Source organism: Musca domestica, unplaced genomic scaffold, assembly GCF_030504385.1.
Source record: "Musca domestica strain aabys unplaced genomic scaffold, Musca_domestica.polishedcontigs.V.1.1 27, whole genome shotgun sequence".
NCBI classification, from domain to species: Eukaryota; Metazoa; Arthropoda; class Insecta; order Diptera; family Muscidae; genus Musca; species Musca domestica.
In genome coordinates this window covers 639,186-660,408 of record NW_026712286.1, presented here as the reverse complement: position 1 = coordinate 660,408, position 21,223 = coordinate 639,186, and positions in this window count along the sequence as shown.

The window sequence follows — 21,223 nt, the reverse complement described above, 5'->3', positions numbered from 1 at the left end:
CAACACAATGTTTACTTAATGGTCCTGGAAGATTTTAATTTTTTAATAATTTTTGACAGCAAGATTTACATTTTGTAACATCTTGGCATGGGGAATTGACTAACAGGACAAGTTTATCGCAAAGGAGCCTATGACAAGATAGGTAATTTTTAAGGCTACGATTTACTCAAAAAAACATCAAAGGATGAAACCATTGTCATTTAAATGCGAAACCACATAAATAATCTTCAAAAAGTCCTTATTATGGCTCAAATGAAAAAGGATCTACCGACTGATTTTGAAATCAATGGAGAAATCAGTCGAATTGTCTGACATATTAAATAATTTCTGCAAATTTTTAAAATTTGGCACAGGGTTCCTATCATGTGCTAGATGATAGGCATTAAAATATGAATTAACGTTCAGGCCAAATACAACGGTACCTCCTGCATGGACGTCTTTGTACAAATTTTCTATTGAGAAAGAATTTCTGCCCATCTACATATTTTCTGTGAATAAAATACCTTAAGCAGGTCTTCAATGGATGGAAGTCCTTCTACATGTGTGGTTCAATACCTTCTACCGCTCTTCTGTGAGCATGAGGCCTTCCACAGGACTTCTATGGATAAAATGCCTTCTACAGGTCTTTTATAGATAATGAAGTAGGCCCAAAATACAAGATGTGCCTCTTTCATTCATTACTTGGTAAAATAAAAGTAAGTTATTGTGCATTTTAACTTTTTTGAAAATAACCCTTTTTTCTATAGCCTATTGGTCATGCAGATTGTATGCAATCTACATCATTTTTGACCTACTCGTAACTGGTCTTTTTCCTAGTTTCCTAGTCCATTTTGCAAGCCCTCTTTACCATCAACGCCAAATTGCTGAATTCAATGATTTGCTGTGAGTCTCCCTAATTGAAAGACCATACCAATAATTCAGTTCCGGCTTTATCTTCTGAGAAATTACATTGCTTTGCTGGGTCATTTAGATACTGGGTCGCTTTCGCCATGCCTTTTGCCAACTGAGAAATGACACTTTTATTAGCATGTAGACAAATTTATCGGACCATAACATGAGCTTATGCAATCAGCCCAATTTAATCCCAATAACTACTTGTCCAATACTCGAGGGGGTGGCTGGCAGTGTCTTTGTGTGTGTCCATGTGAATGTGGGTGGTGGTAGTGACTTAGTCAGCTCTTTGCAGCATTTAGCAAATACAATTTCACACTTCATTATACTCGCAATTAATCCACGCACCATTCGTGTATACCAGAATCGAGCCAGTGACTCACCCCCACACCTCCCCGCTCCCTGTCATCTCATCAATGGCTATGCTGTGCATTGAGCAGCATCACCAGGAGCCATGACATGTACTGTACGCACTTTATGTTTTCGACACAACCACCACCCATCCACCCTGCTGGCCATAAAGCAATAGTGTAAAGCCACAAATTACGACAACAATGAAAGAAGCTCGAAAGAGAAGAGGATGGGGAATAAAAAGAGAACCAAAAATTAAATGTTCAAACGCATTGGAATAAATAACCTTATCGCAGAAGCAGCAGCAACAACAACAACAACAACTTTTTGCACTAAATTACAATGAATGTCCGATGACCCGACATTCACATACACACACATATATATATGCACGTAGGATGTGAACGCATTTCTGTTGTCTGCATTCGATTCGATTTGGGGTGGATATTAACGACCCAAACTCTGCTCAAATTCCAAAGGAGCTATTAAGGAATTGTCCAAGAAACTTGAGACACCACTCTCGCACAAAATTGCCATTTGCAAACTTTGCTGGCCAGACCAGATAGACATCATAGAACTAGAAGCAGCAGCAGCAGCAAGTGCACTATACTGCTCCATAAAAAACTTTAATTTTTATATCATAACACGAACACCAAATTGGTCTTTGCCCAATAAAGACGTTTCACGGCCAGACAGTGTGGCTTGCAGTTCAATGGCTCACTCACTCACACCCAACTTAAACACCAGGCCAGACACAAAGGCAGATGGAGAAACTGAATCTTCTGTCCCCCACCCCCCATTCGTCGTTTTGATTACTCTCCAGAAACGGAAGTCGGAAGTGAGTCCATAAATATTAATGTGTGGTGGGTAAGAGTATTTTGTATTTTCCGCAAATATCAGGTCACACCTAAACACAATTTAGATAATGTTTTCGGATAGCAGGGTGAGCAAACGAGCAATCGAACGGGCAGACACGCAGACAGACACCCGATACGATTTACGAACAAATCGTATGCTCGAATTCCCATTAGTATCGACAAAAGAAAATGCCAACGAACAAACAAGCCATTCACTGAACTTTGAGCTGTGACTGATTGCAAGCTCCTTAAAGGAAAGCAAATACAAACAACTACAGCAACGCCGGGACATGCTTACCCTTGGTTATCAGATGAAGACAACACGAGGACGTTGGTCAGACACCATGGAATTGCAAATACTGGCGGACTCAAAGCATTTTCCCATTTCCCCGTTGATATGAAATGATTCATGTTCGACGTTTAATGTTCATCAAGATATGACAGGCGGTGCACCACTCCCACCAAGTCCAACTGCGACTGCCATCCAGATAAGAATTGCATCCATATTTCTTGGAATTACGAAGCAAAAATATCATCGTGACATCAGCTGGTGTTTAGAGGCGCTCTAATTAAATTGTAACAACTGAAATTGTTAATGCCAACAAAACGAAATTGTTATTATTATTCCATTTTATTTGCCGTAATGCCAACAACATTTTCGTTTTTTAAACAATTTTTTTTTTTTTTTGGAAATCCAAGTCTCCTAACCTAACCATGTGACGGTGGGTCGAAATGTCAGAAAGAATACCTTCAATAACTCAATAATTTGTAAAAGTGACAACAAAAAGTTGCCCGCTAACCTAAAAGTCCAGTAAATGAGAGCGAGTGAAGAGAGTAATTTTTACAGGTGGGTTTTTGAGAGTCCTCTCTATAAATGATCAATTTTTATCAGCTGATTAAAATCAGCAGTTTTGTGATCGCATACACAAATAAAGATATAGACTAAAGGCTTTTAATGTTTACCCCATCCGGTAGAGGATACTATGGTTGATCTCTGGGACAGTAAAGTCTGCTATTTAAGTTCGGATAATGTAAATGTTATCAAATGATAAATAATAATAAATCATAAAAATATTCGATATTTTGTGTTTTAAGATTGAACTGAGGGAAGCTCTCTCACAACATGAACGACATCTGTTGAAGTACCTTTTTCTAAGGTAACAGATGAAACAATATTTTAGTCTATACCTTTATTTGTCTATGGGGATGGATGCATTTTTCTTCGGTGAAAGAGAAATTTTTCCTAATACAAGTTACTGAGAAATTTTTATTATTGATGCTAAAAACCAGTTTATTATAGCCTCGGTGACTTTATTTTATCTTTCATAAAACAAACAATACTGCTATATAAATAGCTTTCAGATATGAAAAAGTAAGGAAGGTGATTTCCCCAATTCATATTTTTCAGAATTAAAATTATTTAACTTCTTTGGCCCCCAGTGTTCGACTTAACTTCTTTGTCAAATCATTCCCGTTGACAATCAACACAACGCCCGAGATTCACGACAGAAAAACAGCATTTGATTTTAATGATCGCAATGAAAGAAACAGAACGCAATGAAATGACGGAATGTACAAAACTCGGAATTAACATAGCCCAGCTATTCGCGCCCAGCACACAAATGAAGAACACATTCAAAAGTTACAGTTAATTTGGAAGCAGAACAATTTCAAATTTAGACAGGACAACTGTGCCACAATTACACCGACACCACCCACAACTGTCAGACTGACTTGAAAAATCTACATTTCAACTGAAATAAAGTTTCCAAAACATATCTATGGATGTTCCTGCGACAGTTCACTCCCACTCAGACCGCCATGTCAGCCCGTCTACCTGCCTTCATTTTTATATTTCAACAACATTACGCCCAACATAAAAAATTCAAAATTTCGCCAGCAAATACTTATTAAAAAGCTAAAACACACCTCGCTCCTACAGTGTAAGGTCATGTTATTGGAGAATCATGTGAATTAAGATTAATGTAGCTGAAAAGACACCTGCTGGGAATATGAACATAAATGGCCCTTTTCTAATACAAAATACCAACAAATCTTCCACAATTAGATAATAACCACACCGAAATCGAAACAAATATTATTTCATGTCTTGAGAAACTTCAACCGAAAGCGTATTAGCGAACTATTTGCAACATGCCAATTGAATAGTGAATTCATCACTAGAAGTTTTCACCCGGTTTTTCATTTTCGAAATCAGTTTACAACTCATTTTACCAAAGGATTCTTGAGCCACTCCTTTATTCGATTCTTATCTTGGTTTTCTTGAGGACTTAGTTTTGTTCTTCAGTTTATGTCACTTTTCCTAAGATAGAAGATTTTTGTTATGCCCGACTTATTTCGGTTGTTGATGACAAATGGGTTAACTCGTTTCGCTTATCGACAGCTTATTTGGAATATTTGCCACAAAGTGAAGCCAAATCGATGAACCTTGTAATGTTAGTTGAATTGAATTGAAAATTAAAACGAAAAAGTTGACTCATTTGATATGATCCCAATACAAGCGTAATTGGTTACATCTTTTGGCTGGATACTGTCAGCAATGCCTTTATTATTGCTCGCATTCACGTTCTATGGAGGGCAATTCTCGGCTATTACCCCATGCAATGTTGTTTGCGAAAATGACTACACTTGTAAAACTTGGTACGTTGGAATTTCGGTAATTCCAGTAAATGACTTGGAAGCAGAGGGAGGGGGCGGAACACAGGGGGTTATAACATTCTAGGAATGTTATGGTGGTTATTATTTGAGCAAAAGCATAAGCGTGTCTAAAAGCAACAAATACATTTTTGGCATAATTAAACTTCAAATTGCAGAAAATAATTTTAAGAGCATTTTGTTCGTTGTCAGCCCAAAGGGGTTGTGGGGGGCCAATAATGGATAATTTCTCAGAATTGTCCAAGGAATATGATTTGAATTTGAAACCGTAACATTTAGCAAAATGAAAAGCTGAAAAAAAAACTTAAATCTATTTCGAATATTTTTGCAATTTTAATTGAGCACAACATTTCATTTGCATAGCGAGTTGTCCCAGTTGCTGGAGCTAGAGTAGGAGACGGGCGGGGCGGGGCGGGGCGGTGCAAAGATGGGCTGGCAATTATTTGTGCTGGTGTTTGGATTGCACACTGACACCTCACCTCAGTGATGGAGAGCGGCTTTAATTTATCGCTGTTTTAGTTTTATCGAAATATAAATCTCCATAAAACCTAATTCATTTTAAATGAAAATATCGATTTATTTACAGTTTAAATTGTTTGGGGACACTTTTTTGTGCGGCTGTGCATCATTTTGTTGGCGTTATAAATTCATGTTATCAAAATGCTATAATTTTACTCGATGTGTTTTGTTTTTGTTGGTGTGAGTGTGTGTTATGTTTTGGTATTTTATTATTTTTCCCCATCTTCCTGCAAAACCACACACACACACAAGCACACAAAACAAACGAAAAGCCGACAGAGAAAAAAGAAAGCCGCTAGCCAATGTACACACACACACACACACAAACATCGATTCAGATACATATGTATGCCTGTATATTAGATCAGGGAGCCATAATTTGAAATTATTTACAGGACATGTCCATTTGCAGAATGACAGATGGGTCTTACTGGCGCCTGGAAACATAAATGTCAAAATTTGAAAATAATTCAAATATCATTATGCCACAAATTTGAAAAAAGTATTAGCCCCTCTATTATCGGCCCATACTGGTTAACTGTTGTTTTATTTTCAGTTAGGTTTTCTGTTTTCAACTTCAAGTCCCTTATGCCGTAATTGAAACGTGTCCCTAAAGGACTATTTCAGTTTTAAAAAGTATTTTGCTTTTCCCCGAAAACAAGAGGCTGCCGCCATTCAAGCACAACCACCCATGCTTCACAACTGGCCATTGGCAATCGCTACTACTGCCGCACCACCACTTCCACAAACACCACCCTGGGTACCACCACTATCGACATTAGCAGCGCCACATCATCAGCCACAACAGAGCTCTGGCAGCACATAAACAATCTCGTGATATGTTTTCCAATGCTCGTTTGTTCTTTTTTTTTTTTTGTATTTTTCAATGGATTTGTCATTACTTAAAGAATATTTGTTTGCTCGCAAACTATGGCCGTCGGAATATGGGTATTTTTGTTTTTGCGACATGAATCTGCTGGTACGGATACTTTGGCGTTGGAGTGGACTGGCATCGGTGCAGAAATATTATTTCATTCATGCCTCCACTCTCGGCGGCCATGTGGGGATTTGTTTTTTTTTTCGTTCTTTCGTGTTTTTTAGTTTAAATCGATTGAGAATAAGAGATTTTCCGGTACTATTGCCGTCCCGGGAGGCATGTGACATCTTCTCGCGCGCTCCATTTAAAGGACATTTGTTTGTCATTTGGCTGCCTAGGCTCGGCTCGTTTCAGTGCCGTCTTTTACAATTTGTTGTTGTGTTTTTTTTTTCTTTCGTTGTTGTCATCAAAGTATCAGACATCGAGAGTTAAGTTGATTTTGTTGTTTGTGTTGTTATTTTCTTGCCAAAGGTCTAATAGTTTTTTTGCGTCGTCCAAAAAAGATAAAAACATGACTACTCTAAAATCTGTCCTCATGCTGGTCATATAAATATGTACACATACTGGCACATATATGAGCAATTCGAGTAGTAATTTGCTTGTCAGGACATAAAAAGTCCATATCTGTTCGTCTCTCTGGCAATAGAGAGCAAAACTTATCGAAGAGAGTATCAGGTTTGGTCCAAAACAGTTTGTTCGCTTCTTTAGATGGTAAGAATGATGCCTCTCAGAAGGTTTTCTTGATTCGGGGCAAAATATGCTCATCGCGAATATTTATCAAATTGCGACAAAATACAGGCCCCATTGTTTATTACCATACACAAAGTAATAGGCTATGGGTGGCCGTCATAGTCATAGGTTGGCCATGGCCAGAGAGTGGTCCATGGCATTCTCCTAATTGATAAAGTTTAACATTTTTTGGCACAACAAATGTGGACTGCTACCCTCCCCACTTCACTGAAATATTTTTCCCACTTCTGGCTACGCCTATGGACTGTGGATATATATCTATCGGTAATGCTGAGTGATACGTTCTAACTTCTTTTAGATGCCCTTCAAAGCAATAATCAATTTATTTTCCAATTGTTCCCTATTTATACTTTTTTGAGAACTGTACCCTCTCTCCAGCAATTTTATTTCGTGCATATCTCATATGGGTATTCCACACAAGGACTCCCTGTGATGTATCATCATTACCAGAGTACGAATCTTTGCTCCGCTTTTCGGTATCATTGCCAATGGCTATAAAATGATAGTAAATTTACTTTTGTTCAATTTTGATGGAAAATACTCGCCGTAATACAATTTTAATGGCTCACAAAATTGTAAACAACGTCTGCTCGTTTTCTTTTTCAGAATTTAGTTTTTTTCCATGTCAGGAAAAATTTGGACCGGATGTTTAAAGGACAAATAACGATATGTTGGTGATTTAAAACTGCCAAATAAGGAGGAAATGTATTCATATGTTAATTTTTGAAATTGAATTTAAGACAAAGCGCAGAAATGACAGCATCGTCCTTGGAAGGAATTGTAAATGTTGACGATATCTGACGACATGAAAACGGGTGTCCATATTTTTAATGCAGGTTCAGAACCACAAATGCTAAATCGGCCAGGTAACGTGGAAAATGGTTTAAAATTTCTAAAATCGAAAAACGATCCTTATTTTTTACATTTGTAAAAGAAATATTATCTTAAAAAAAAAGATTGATGACATTCAATAGAATGACTGAATGGTCAAATTTTTGTCAATTCACAGATTAGCCCGTCTAAAAAAAATGTTGCGTAAAAATCTTAGAAATCTTAGAAAATGTTGTTGAAACTACAATCCTACGGCCTTAGATATAAAAAAACTCCGGGCCTTTGAATTATTGCTTTTGGAATAGAGCGGAATTCAGGGTAGATATCAGCATAATAAATTTAAAAAAAATTCTACTGTATTTTATAAACTAGCAACTATTCTGCCAATATCGATGCTCTTGATGTCAACAAAAAGTAGCAGTAGCACACATTTAATCACGTGTCTAATTCGTCACAAATTACAATCCTATTTTCAAACAGAACATAACAAAAAAGCTCTACATTAAGCAATTCATATTTAAACAACCATCTACTACCCCCCCTGCATTCCCTTCGAACAAGTGTTTTGTTTTTATTAAACAAAATGCTAAACAAACTGAATAATATACACTCTGTTCTAAAATTCTTTCCACTCCAATTCCAATTATCTCTCCCGAGGCTTCGTATCGATTTCGAATCATTTATGGAGTTATTCAAAAGTGAAATATTCCCGGGCTTTCGATTGCACATCACAAATTCATCATTCATTTTTTTTTTTGCTCTGTTAGACCACAACAACAACAAACAACAACAACATTTTGCTGTCAAAGTCTGACAAATGCTGTGGATGAGCCCTAAACTGGGACAACACCAGTGAACAAGAGTAAGGTTTGACTGGTGTCAGATCGTATCATGCAATACAAAACTGCAGAGCCGAACAAAAACCAGCAACGGGACAAAAAAAAGTAAAAACAATTTTCAATAAATTTTAAAAATTACTACATCACAATATAGGCTTCTGGCTCCCAACAGAAACAGAACGAAATCGATGAATGAATCATGGGCTGCCAAATGGAGTGGAGGGCTGGAGACGGAGCTGACTGACTGACACCGCACAATGTTGTGAAAACATATTTGGCCAGCCAGTGGGTCATTCGAATAAATAATGATCTAAATTTAGAAATTGGCCAAGGGGCCCGAAAACCTTTTGTTGTTAGACGGGCGGTACAAACACGACACTCGGAATGGGGGGCTTGCATAATAAATTCAAAATAGAAATCACAGGACTTAATAGTCCTTAAAGTGTTTAATGTGGCCATAAATTAAAATTTATTTTTCAAATGCGTGTGCATGTGTAAGTGTGTGTGTGTGTGTGTGCATATGGCCGAAGAACATTAAAAAAGGAAAATCACTTCCTTCACAACACACCGCCCCGCCCCGCACCACACCCAAGCCAAGCAAGTGTTTGGGTTCATTGGAGCCCACTTCGATGGCAGTGGCACTTTTCCACTGAATTATTGCGTAATTTCCAAATCGATTATCATTTATGCTTATCAAATGCGGAAGTGGCAATATCGAGGAAGTGGACCAAAGCACAATGAAACTCCCATAAAATTTATTCACTTTGGTGGGTTGCTACTCCTTCTGGCTTTACGCTCGAACGGTTTATTGCCAACGCCGCCGCCACTGCCACCACCACCGCCGTGCTCTTCATTATAAACAAATAAATGCAAAATAAACACCAGGCAGACCAAGAAAAAACCATGCAAAGTAAGCTCCTTGGTTTGCGGATCCTTTTTGGTCATTCTAACATCTTTTGTTGTTCCTATCGGGCAGTGTTGTTGAGGTCTTTTATTTTCAATTTTTTTTTGTTATTCCTTTTGTTATTTTGTTTTTCTTCCCATATTGGCACAAGGTTGTTGGAAAAAGGTTTGCAACGCCATTTTCTTTGGTCCTCCGATGGGGACCTCTTGTGGCTTATAAATACTTGTCATTTTCGTGCTTTAGCCGGCCACAAGGATATGCGTCGTATTAGAGTTTTAATGAAGTAGAAAGCTGTAGCATATTTTCTTCATAAAATTACTCGCATCGTTAACGATATTTCACACTCTTGGCTTCATTACCATTACCATCACCATCGCCATCGCTCTCGTCGCCAGCAGCCAGAAAAACCAGGAAAAATTGTCATCATTTTCCAGTGGCCACAACATGGACACACTTTTTTGCACCAACGTCGACCATCTCTCTCCCTCCCTCCTACCCTCCTCCGCTGATGGGACTTACTCCTGCAAGGCGTGCTAGTATGTGATGAAAGTTCCATTTTTTTTTTCTTCATGTTGCTGTTTTTTTGAGTAAACGGAAAAAAGGACCCGTTTTCGTGTTTGTATAGAGCACCGAGCATAAAAAGGATATGCAAACACAAACACATTATCGCATAATATAATGTGTAATTTTTGTCGTCCTTTTGAAACGATTCTTCAAATACCAAATGAACGTGCACCACATGTATGCGTAAGTTTGGATGTGTGAGTGTGTCCATGTGTGTGTGTGAGTATGCCTGTGAATGGGTTAGTGTCAAAGACTGTCTATGTTTGTGTATGCGCTGCAAATTAAGCTGATGATATGATAAAAATGTATACAAAATAACGATGATGACAGCGATTACGGCAACGGAGCTGAGGAGGCCAAGAGTACGGTGTCGAGGACGGACCACAGCCAGAGAACGACGATAATGAAGACGATTACAAAGGGTCACACAAATACAAAAACCTCTAAAGAGTTATATCCATTTCCATATCCATATCGCATCGTTCATAAAAAATCTATTCAATGGGATAGCGACGACCGATCCCAAGAAAGAATGCCATAATGTACGAGACACGGTCGGTGCGAAGTGAATGTGAAGTGTTAATGTGTCACTCGATTGTTATAAATAGGGAGGAGGAGTCGGAGTAGGAGGAGAACAATAAAAAGCACATCATGACGGTCAGCTTGGGGCATTTCATTATTTTAAGTAGGTAAGTGCAGAATGAAGGGGGAAAACAATTAATTTTTTAAGGCGATATTCTTTTTAATGCGGCCATATTTTAGAGGAGGGAAAGGCAAGAATTGAAAACAAATACTTCTTCAGGGTCTTCACTCTCGTCCACATGACAAGGAACCTTCCATCTCTAATTAGTTGATTTTTTTATTATTTTTTAATGCAATTTTTGAAGATTGGCTTGGTACCAAGACCCTATTAATTCATTTACCCCCAATCCTATTACTGATAGCCCTATTAGAGTGCTGTCTCATAGTTTTGTCCTGATTAAATATTAGTCTTCACATTCCCAAAATGAATCCGGGCTACTACGCTCCCGCTTCCTAAACTTGTACAAGATGTCTAACCATATCGGAGAGGTATAGATAAAAATAGGACGTATTACCAGCACCCATCTACATCAGCCCTTGATAGCTGAAGAAGACTTATTTAGCCCTAGTACTTTAAGTCAAATCCTGTATGAATCATGATACCGAGATGTCCCGCATTTCCTCCATATTAAGACCAACTTGAAAGACCGGAGGGAATATCGTAGAACTTAATAGAATATGTCGTGTTCCCGCACACATTTAACTCAGAAAACCCTCAGCTGAGCGGGAAAAAACATGCCACAGATGTATATTTTATACAATATTGTCTCCCGAAGGAGATCTGGAGAACACGTGCCTGTTGTCAATGGCTTTAAATTTTTATTTGCTTATAATTTCTTTCTTGAATATCGAAATGATTCGGTAAATTAAGGGCCAACAAAAACTAGTCACTAAGACTTGCAGATTTAGATGGTTTTGTTAACTTCTTTAAACCTTGAATTGAACATGACACACTTTGCATTATTGATGCTTAGAAATATGCATTTTTGGGAAAATATCCCAATATGAAAGTGGTCGTGGTAACACAATTTTGACATGCTTGGCACACAAATGGCAGGCAGCATGTGTAGATATGTTAATAACGCACACACACATACAAACACATATGCGCTCATCGCCGGACCAAAAAAAAAAACATTTTTGCTTTTCATATCCATTCAAATTTATTGCTGCAGGCGAATTTATCCATTTGCATTTGCAGACTGAAAAGTTAATATTAAAAAATATTTGTGCAGCACTTCTGCCCCGTGGGGAGCCATATTGTTGCACTTTCGAAAAAGATAAAATTGTGCCAGCATCAAAAGAGAAACTTACCAAAAACAATTCGGCTTTCCAGCAGAAGTGAACAAAAAAATTGAATGAAAAAAAAACACACTCTGAAGAACATCAAAAAACAAAGGTTTAATTCGATTCCGTTGACCCTGAAAGTAGCTACTGCTGATTTCGAAAAGGGGTCGAAACCCCAAAAAGCCAATGAAAGTATAACTTTGAATATTGCTACATATATGGGTATGTTTGTATGAATGTATTTATGATGAATGTGAAGCAAGTGGATTAAGCCCCATAGAATAATGTTTTAATTCAAGGTAATATTTTTTTAAAAATTGATTGAAATCGAAAAGTTGATCAAGGATAACTGCTCACGGCGTACCCTTGCTTTCGTTGTGTAAGACTAAGGATAAAATAATGATCAACCATTTCAGCAGATGTATGAATTATTTCAAAGGAAATAATAAGGAGCGATAATACATATAAACATATATTCAACATTTGGTCTTCATCGCCGAAAGTCTTTTCAGGATCTCTCGGAAACTCCATGATCTCTGAAGTTATTGTGTACTTAGATAACTAGGTTTAACTGATGCAAAAATAAATCTATTAACTAATTTCCCTCAGATGTTTGTGATACGAAAGGTATTTGAAGTTGTCTTCCACATTTTAATTTAAATTCCATTCCCCATGCCATTTAACTTGCACATAGCACATAATTGGTGTCCTTAATCCTTTTGTATCCTGTTAATTGCAATGCTTTCCTCATCCTTAATTAGAAATATTTTCTTCGAAAACACAATTTCATTGGCATTTCTGAACATTTCAGCCACTCCGGTCCTGGTAACGAACTCAATCGTTTGTTTCATCGGCAAAGCTTTTTGCAGATCGCATAATTGTGAATTGAATTTCTGAAAATGTTTCAGGCATTCATTTCACAATCACCATTCATGCCATAACCAAAAGCACTACAACGGCGTAAAAAACGACAACAAAAACACCAACACCAACCCAAAAAATAAAAACAAAAAAACAAAAGGCATTAAAAGTAATTATTTTTTAATGCATCTTTTGTAGTTTTTTATTGCTGCTTTCCATCAACGCAGTGCTTTGTTGTTTAACATAGTAACACACATACACACACACTTGCAAGTGTAACTGAGTGTATGTGTGTGTATGCACATTTGATGGCATGGCTGTGTTTGTATAACCGTAAGTATGCGTAGGACAACACCATGTGTTCGACTTTTGTTATGGAATCTGAAAAGTTGTTGCAGTTGTTGCTTTCATTTCCCATCATTTCACTGGATGTTGTTGTTATTGTTGTCGGCGGTTTTCACTTGTGTTCTGTTAAGCTGAGTTTTTTTCGTAATTCCCTTTTTTGTATTTTATGATGATTTTTCAGTTCATTTAGCGCACTATGCAAAGTATCTTGACGTCCATAGCCGGAGTATAGCCACATTCAAAAGTACGTACGTACGTACGTACATAACTACATATTAGGGATGGCAATTAGTGAAATTAACAAAGTATTTGTAGAGATAAAGAGTTTAATTTCGCCACAAATATTTTTCAAGCTATAGTTGCATTAAAGTTCTTTGAGAGAAAAAGTTCAGGGCCATAGCTTTGCTGGTAGCACCAAAAGAGAATTTTAAGCCAATTTTGTGTACTTTAATGTAGTAGGAAAATATTTTAATTACGTACAACTATAGAAGAATATTTCCTTATTTAAATAATTCTAAATGTACTTTCCCACAAAAAAATCGATATGCTTTTTCCGTCTCTTGTGGCCTCCTTGAATCTAGAGGTACTACGAACTTCACAATTAATCCCCAATTCCCTTCAAAAATATCTCAAGACGAATCCCAAACTCCCCCCAAAGCCCTTCACCAGTTTAAGTAAAAAGTTTACGTTTTCATATATTTTTTAGCATTGTTGTTGTTTTTTTGATCTTCTTCTGGTCTCATCCTCTTCCACATTTTGTTTTTTTTTTTACTTTTTTCGCCATAAAAGTTGATAACAAATTTTTACACTTTTTTTGATGCAAAATGGTCGAATTTTTTAAAAATGTATGGCTTTTCCCTTTGCTCCTATTTGTTTTGTGGCATTGCGGATAATGGTAATGACGACAACGAGAACCACCAGCACCACCAACATCAACATTACCGAACGGCAATGCATTGTGGAAGAAGCGAAAGTTTGTTCTTCGTTTTGTTTTGTTGCTTTCAAAAAAAAAAGAACAACAACAACAAACCGTCATAATAATAAAGCTCCAAATATGTGTGGACACTCATTCATTTCATGAAAATTTTAAAAGGTTTTTACTTTGTTTTCAAACAGCAACAAAAACAATTAGAGGAGTATAACGGCGCCTATATGCAGGGAAGGCACGCCGTTGCCGCCTCGTGGCCATTGACGCTGTTGGTGGCCCTGTACATTGTTTTGCCGCTAACGTGATCTAATCACCAGCCAGCCAGCCAGCCAGCCCAGCTAAGCATGCTGTGAGTTGTTACATTCCCATCGTCCTGGGGCGTATTGGAAATCCATTAAATATATTGCGATTTCTTGTTTTGCCATTTATGTATTTTGGTTTTCATTTTGGCAACGTTTCTGTCATTAAGTCCAACCAAACAAATGAAAAATGAGCTCAACAATGTATTCAGTTTGTGTGTGAGTGCGCCACCCAACCAAGGATGGCAGACAGCAAGGATACGTCAACCCGACAACAGCATACATCAAAATTATGGGTTACTGCTACAGCATTGGCATCGAGTGAAACCATGCTTGGATGACAATAACTCCTAGGAACTCCAAATATGGATCCTTAGGAATGCGATGAACTAGGAGAGATGTTTCATTTCCGGCATCATACAAACTCAAGAACAACGCTTCTTCAAATACTTGCATTTGCCAACTGACAGTAAGGGTGTCAATAGTAGTAGCTACAAACCCCGGCAAAGGCGCTTTCACCTGCTGCATTTCTTTAAGAAGCTTCCCAGCGTTACAATGAACCATAACTCATCGGCGGCATTCGGCGTAATGCATAGGGACAACGGAAGCACTTTAGTTGGAGGGAACTCCTTGATTGCGTTTTTTTATTCTGGCGATATAACTTCTTTTGCATTTGTTTAGCAGTTCGAACGGAAATTCCATCAATGTTACAACAACAAACGAACACGAAGAAAAAGTAATAGAGCATTAAGCTAAACGCTTAACAAGGTGGCGCCCAAACAGTGTATACAAATATGTTGGTCTTAAAAGTCCATCTGAAGGATGACAGGCTGTAAGGCTGGGTTTTAGGGAACTTAAAACTACAAACAAAACCCATCGATAATTCCCAAATATGCGTCATATCAAAAACATTTCTAAAATACCTCCTAGCTTAGCTTAGGTTTAAAAATTTAAGAATCAAATAAACAAATATGACTAAAATATTTTAAACTAAAGTTTTTTCTCTCTCTCTCTCTCTCTCAATTTCTTTCTCTGCATAGCTAACAACGTCTTACAACCATACTACGCAAATTTTACTTGTGCATACGAAAACAACAACGCTTTCATAGAACGGGCGACAAGGTTATATGCCAGAAGATAATCGGTTGAAAGGATGGAAGGAAACCTCCCGCTGCGAAACAAAATTCCTCATCATGTTGTACAGTTATGGATTTTATTCAAGTGGATTTCTCTCTTTCTCCATCGCATGAAGCAAAAATGTAGAGAGAAAACCTTGAAGTGAACGCAAAGGTAACCGGAAACCTTTTGCACGTAGGAAGCAGACGAAGGCAATGCAGGAATTACAGCGGAGTACTAGTTGATATTTTACTTGCGAAGTGCATGGCTGCGAATGCCTGGCTGAGTGGTTGGTTGGCTGTTTGGTGCGGTTGATTGTTGACTGACGGAGAAGTGTAGCTATGACAATGTCAACGACAACAACATCATAGTTCCCATCAACACTGGCAAGCAAAGCACCAGTGTCGCCATGGCCAACAACGAGTTGTAGTTTGAAGACGCCATGGTGTTAACGTTGATCACCAACCTGTTTCGGTCGTTCTGTCGTTCGTTCGCTCGTCCGTTCACCAAGAAACGTGATGAAACATAATTTCCAGATGCTGAAGGTGTTTGTGTTACCTTTTATGGCCCAGTTATTGAACAGCTCGCGGATGAAATTCGAAATAGATAAAACTTTCGCTTTTATCAAGAAGGACCACCAGCAATAGAAGTTGGTAGCAACAACAAGGATTCCCATTTCCACCACACCCACCAACAATGTAATTAAAGTTGTTTCAAAACTTTTGGTCTTTAAAGTGCAATTTTTGAAATTGGAATATTGTGTGTTGAAGAATCTCCAAAAGATTTGGGAGCGTGGTTAAGTGGGGGTGCTGGGCAACTGAAGCATTCGCCAAGGATTTATATTGCAAATTATTCTTAAAACCCCATAAAGAACTTTGGATGGCCATGAATGTTTACTATTTCAAATTTAGCGTTATTGTTGTTGCTGTTGCTGCTGCTGCTACTGCTTCGACTTCTGCTGTTGTTATTTTCGCTTGGCTCAGTTGTTTTGTTTTTTGTGTCTGTTCTTTGCTCTGGCTACATGTTTTAGCTTTAAGACAAAGCTGTAACTCTGCGTGTGTGTGCTTTCGCGAGGGGACGATGGCAAGCGAACAACAAACTAATCTGTATTAAAACACAAACTTACAACAAATATTTCTCCGGTAACCAAGGGACATATTAAGCGATGGCGACAGCAAACCACGACTCCATTAGAGCTCCTCCGGCTACAAGACAAGAAACAAGTTCCAAGTTCAGTTCTTGGAAACAAATTTAACGCCAAGATAACAACTAACAAAACTTCGATAAGTTTTTGGCGAAGCGGTGTTGGAGGTGTGTTTGTGTGCGATGATATGGGGTGAAGTGTTCCCTTAAAAAAACCTAAAACCAAAAACACCTCCTGCGAAACAAATAGAAGAAAATGCAGAATACGCATAGCCCAGCTCCCCAAATTTTAATTTGTTATTAAGAATATATGGCGAAAAAACTTTGTCCTATCGTGTGTATTTTTTGGAAAATCGACCAAGACGAGATTGCAACCTCAGCCACAAGTCTGGGTCGATACGTATGTATATGTGCATACGTTCATATGTAAGGAAAGCAGCAGGGACGAACTAGGAGAGGCCTAAACATTCTTACACACATAACTTCAGGAACTCTGAACATTTGCAGAGCGGGAAACAAACCTCATTACATGGCTTCAATGCGAAGGCAAAAAATGGCTTCGAGTACGCTTGTGTATGCTTCTGGGATGATATTTTCTACGACGCACTCCCCCATACGCAAAATATTCAGTGTCGTATTCAGTTGTATTATTCATAGAAACTGTTTCGTAGTCTTTGGCCAAAAATTGACGTCAACCATACGTTAAGGTGGAACAGTTTACTTCTTTCAGAGCACCCGGCCCCACCCTCCTCCACAGATCTTTAAAGAAACTTTTTAATGAAAACAAAAGGGAAATCTCAGTTTCCAAGGCATGCACATACACATGTACACACATACGCTTATTACGAGCAGAGCACTGAGGGTAAGCCAAATTAGTTTATTTTGCAGACACCAGACACTGCGAATTGTTTTTATTATTGACTAACAACAAGTGAGAGGGAGGGAGCATGGTACTCTATAGAAATGCTGCTCGCAGAGCTGTTTAAAAACTAGAGTGCTTTAAAACGGATTCTTAAAGAACTACAGGTGAATGAAGAATATAAACAAGTTTAAAAAGTTTTGAATAAATTAGGAGAGAAAGGTGACTGGTGCTATGTCCCGAGTTGGGTAGAATAGAATTTCCATTATGAATTTCCTCTATGGTGATTTTAACACTCTGATAGGAAAAATCTGATTTGGACGAGATACATACGGGATGTCAATTTTCTTATATCATAAATAAGGTGAGTCCCGATATACGGGATTTTGATGGTTTTATCCATCTTCTCCTCAATTTTTATATATAACTTAACGCTTTTTGGTTTTATAGGAAAGCAGATATTTCTGTTAAAACATATCTAATAAATGTTGAGAGAGATGATAGGATAGAAGTAGAAAGCATGGAGGAAATCGTCGTTTTTATCACCAGAGACAATAAAGTCTTTATAAGAAGTTATAGATGACAAAGGGATCCATGTCTGAATTCACACTGAGATCATGAGTCGAAGGTTACCCCATAACTTGTATTCTTTCCCCTATTAGAGCAGGACAGTGTCATAAGAGATGTTCGAGTGGATGAGGAAGAGAATAAAACCTCTTCCTCATCCACTCACAGCCTACGGTATTCGGCTTTAGAGGTATCCCATGTGTATTCAAAGACGTAACGTTATTAATGCTTAATAGAGCGGGATTCTACAGAATTCGGAATTTTTTGGTAATAAATACTTCTTGTGAATATCTAAAAGGCTCAAGGATTTTTTAAAGCCAACCTCATTACACAATATTTTGAGAAAATTCATCTGAAAATATTGACATATAAACAGCAGGAACCAATGCGCGATATTTAAAAGAACTGGGAGAAAAGTGAGAGAACCCCGAGGTTTTTGAGAAAATGAACGGTAGCATTACAGAACTTCAACAAAATTAAATGCTTAATAACTTAATTGCACTTTATATAGCACCCCCTAAAATGAAAAACCCGAAATATTTCAAACTTGAACTTGAATATCTAAATGACACGTTTTTATCATGCCTAGAATTATTGATTTTCAAAATCTACCATTTTCATTCAGAGCTCGCCAATTTCCTTAATGGCATGAAATGTACAACAATGCCCTTCTGAGGAGAAAGAGGGGGTGTCAATTATGCAAATCAAGTTCAATAGAATATACTTTCGATTCCATATCTTAATTGGCAAGCAAACAACGGACAAAACTTCATGGATATTTTCTTTGTCTCGGTTTGTCATATCGCTGAGATGTCCCACACACAAGATAAAAGATATGTTTCTGCATCAATTTATTACAGGCAATGGGGAGAAAGTTATGACATCATCATTGTCATCGTCATGGCCACACAAACAAACTCATACGACACAAAATACATACATACATACACTCACACACACGCACGCACGCTATTCCCATGCAGTTCAATACGACTACATGGCATTCTGACGATTACCCTTCTAAATTTTAATTCCATTAAGAACATCAAAAACTTTTCTATTCTGTTTTTTGCGAAGACTGGGTGGGCCGCAGATGAACTAATTCCAGCGGGGATAAATGAGAGTAGGATTCAGAAAAAAAATATTTTTTCTTTGTTTGTTCGCTCGAAAACAAAAGGGAAAAAGAAAATCTAAAAAAAGCCCTTCGTTTCAACGCATACAAAATTACAAGACCGAATGAAGAGTATCGAAAACCAATCATAAAATTAAGAGCAGTTTTCAATTTCCTCTACAAATTGTGGCACCCGTCCTCCGTCACTGCCACAACTAGGAACGACATCGCACAGACAGACTAACAATCAACCGAACCAAAGGAGTTTAGCCTAGAACACTAGGATTCCATTTGGCTTGGAGATCTCATATAAGGGTACTTTTGGGCCATGGAGGCACGACAATTCGGGGAGAACGATGCTCGCGCACGATGACAAAGGGAAGAAAGACAAAAACGACACGAATTTGGAAACAAAAGTGCTTTAAATGGGCGTTAAACTGTTTTAGCAGCAAACATTACAAAATCAAAGGATTAGATTGAATGTTACAAGAGATAAACACACACACTCGCGCGCCCCTCTCGGCAGGCGATGGGAGGGTTATCACATCATGCGAATGTGTAAGTGTGTGTTTGTACGTGAGTTTGTGTGCGGATCTGATGTTGTTATTTGAGTTGTTGAGATCATTGTTGAGTAACACAAATATTTATTTAGGAAATTAATAAATGTGTTTAATGTTTTTGGGTGCCTCCTAGCCTCCCACCCCAACCCCACAATACTTTTTCAACTGCCTTCAGCCTTTAGGGGCATTGAATAACTTTTTCGAAATTTCGGTTGTTTGTTCAGCAATATATAACATTTTGGAATTGCATTAAAACTTCCAGTGTAGTAAATTTATAGAAGAACCGAAAAAAAAATCAATTTCAAATTCGATTGAAATGTTAGGCAGTAGGTTAGGTCAGGATAAAGTAATTCGTTCTATAATTGATGGATGCGATAACTGTTTGCGGGGTGAAATAGTAATTGAATTTAAGGTTGTCTTGACGGCGAAATAAATGTCCACTACTCACCATATTCTGCACATTTAAATCAGACTGGTAGTTGGAAGGAGTTCACTAATTACTAAAATTATGGCTAACAATATTATGCCTAAAAATTATATGCATGGAATTGATGTTGTTTATGTTAGTGTGTGTGTGAAATCGCCACACCTCCGAAAAATTCGCTTGAATTTAAACAAAATGAAGCTCACTCGAATTCGAGCTAAGCGCTCCTGGGAGCAGAAAAAATCGAACAAAAATCAATTTTTCCATGTCACTCGAATAGGAGTGAGCATGGTTTTCTCGATTTTGAGTGAGAGCAAAATTAGTTGGAAATCGAGCAGATTTTACTCTTGCCGAGCATTATTTTAGTTTTTGTCATACCGTCATGTATGTGTACTTTTGCATCTGATAAGTCATCTATTCTAATTTTTGTTTTCACTTTTATCTTGTTTTGATTTGCCAGCCGAATTGACAAAATGCGTAAACATAAACAAAAATTCTTTAATATATCCCCCTCACTCCACATCAGTGTATCTGTTGTTTTCTTATAATTTTTCCTCCATTGAGAAATGAAATTCTCCTTTCATTTGTTGTTTTTGCTTTTCCACTTCCCGTTCTGCTTGTTTGTTTGTTCATTTTTGTTATTTTGCGACTCTATTGACTTTTGCTAATAAGTTTTTTTTTTTCGCTCTGCCAACTAATAGAACTCTAAATTGCTAATATTAGAGTATCCTACAGCCAGCATATTTCCATTTACAATCATCAACCGTTTTGCCTTGTGAAAGAATTTAAGCCGTTTGCAGTCGATGTGTTCCTCCAAAGTTATTCAATTCTCTTCATTTCAATATGAAACAAAAAATGTTGTTTTCATTCTTTTCTTTTTTTGCCAAATATGCAGAAGAATGAAGGAAAGAAGATGAAAAAAACGCCACCATGAACCATCGAACAATTCGACAAAGAGTTTTCTCCTTCGCCTTTCATACTTGACTTTGGCTTATTTTGCAAGGATTGTTTTCGTTTCATTCAAAGTTGGAATTTCTTGTTTTGTCTTAACCAAAAGACCGCTTTAATAAAGGAACCAAACG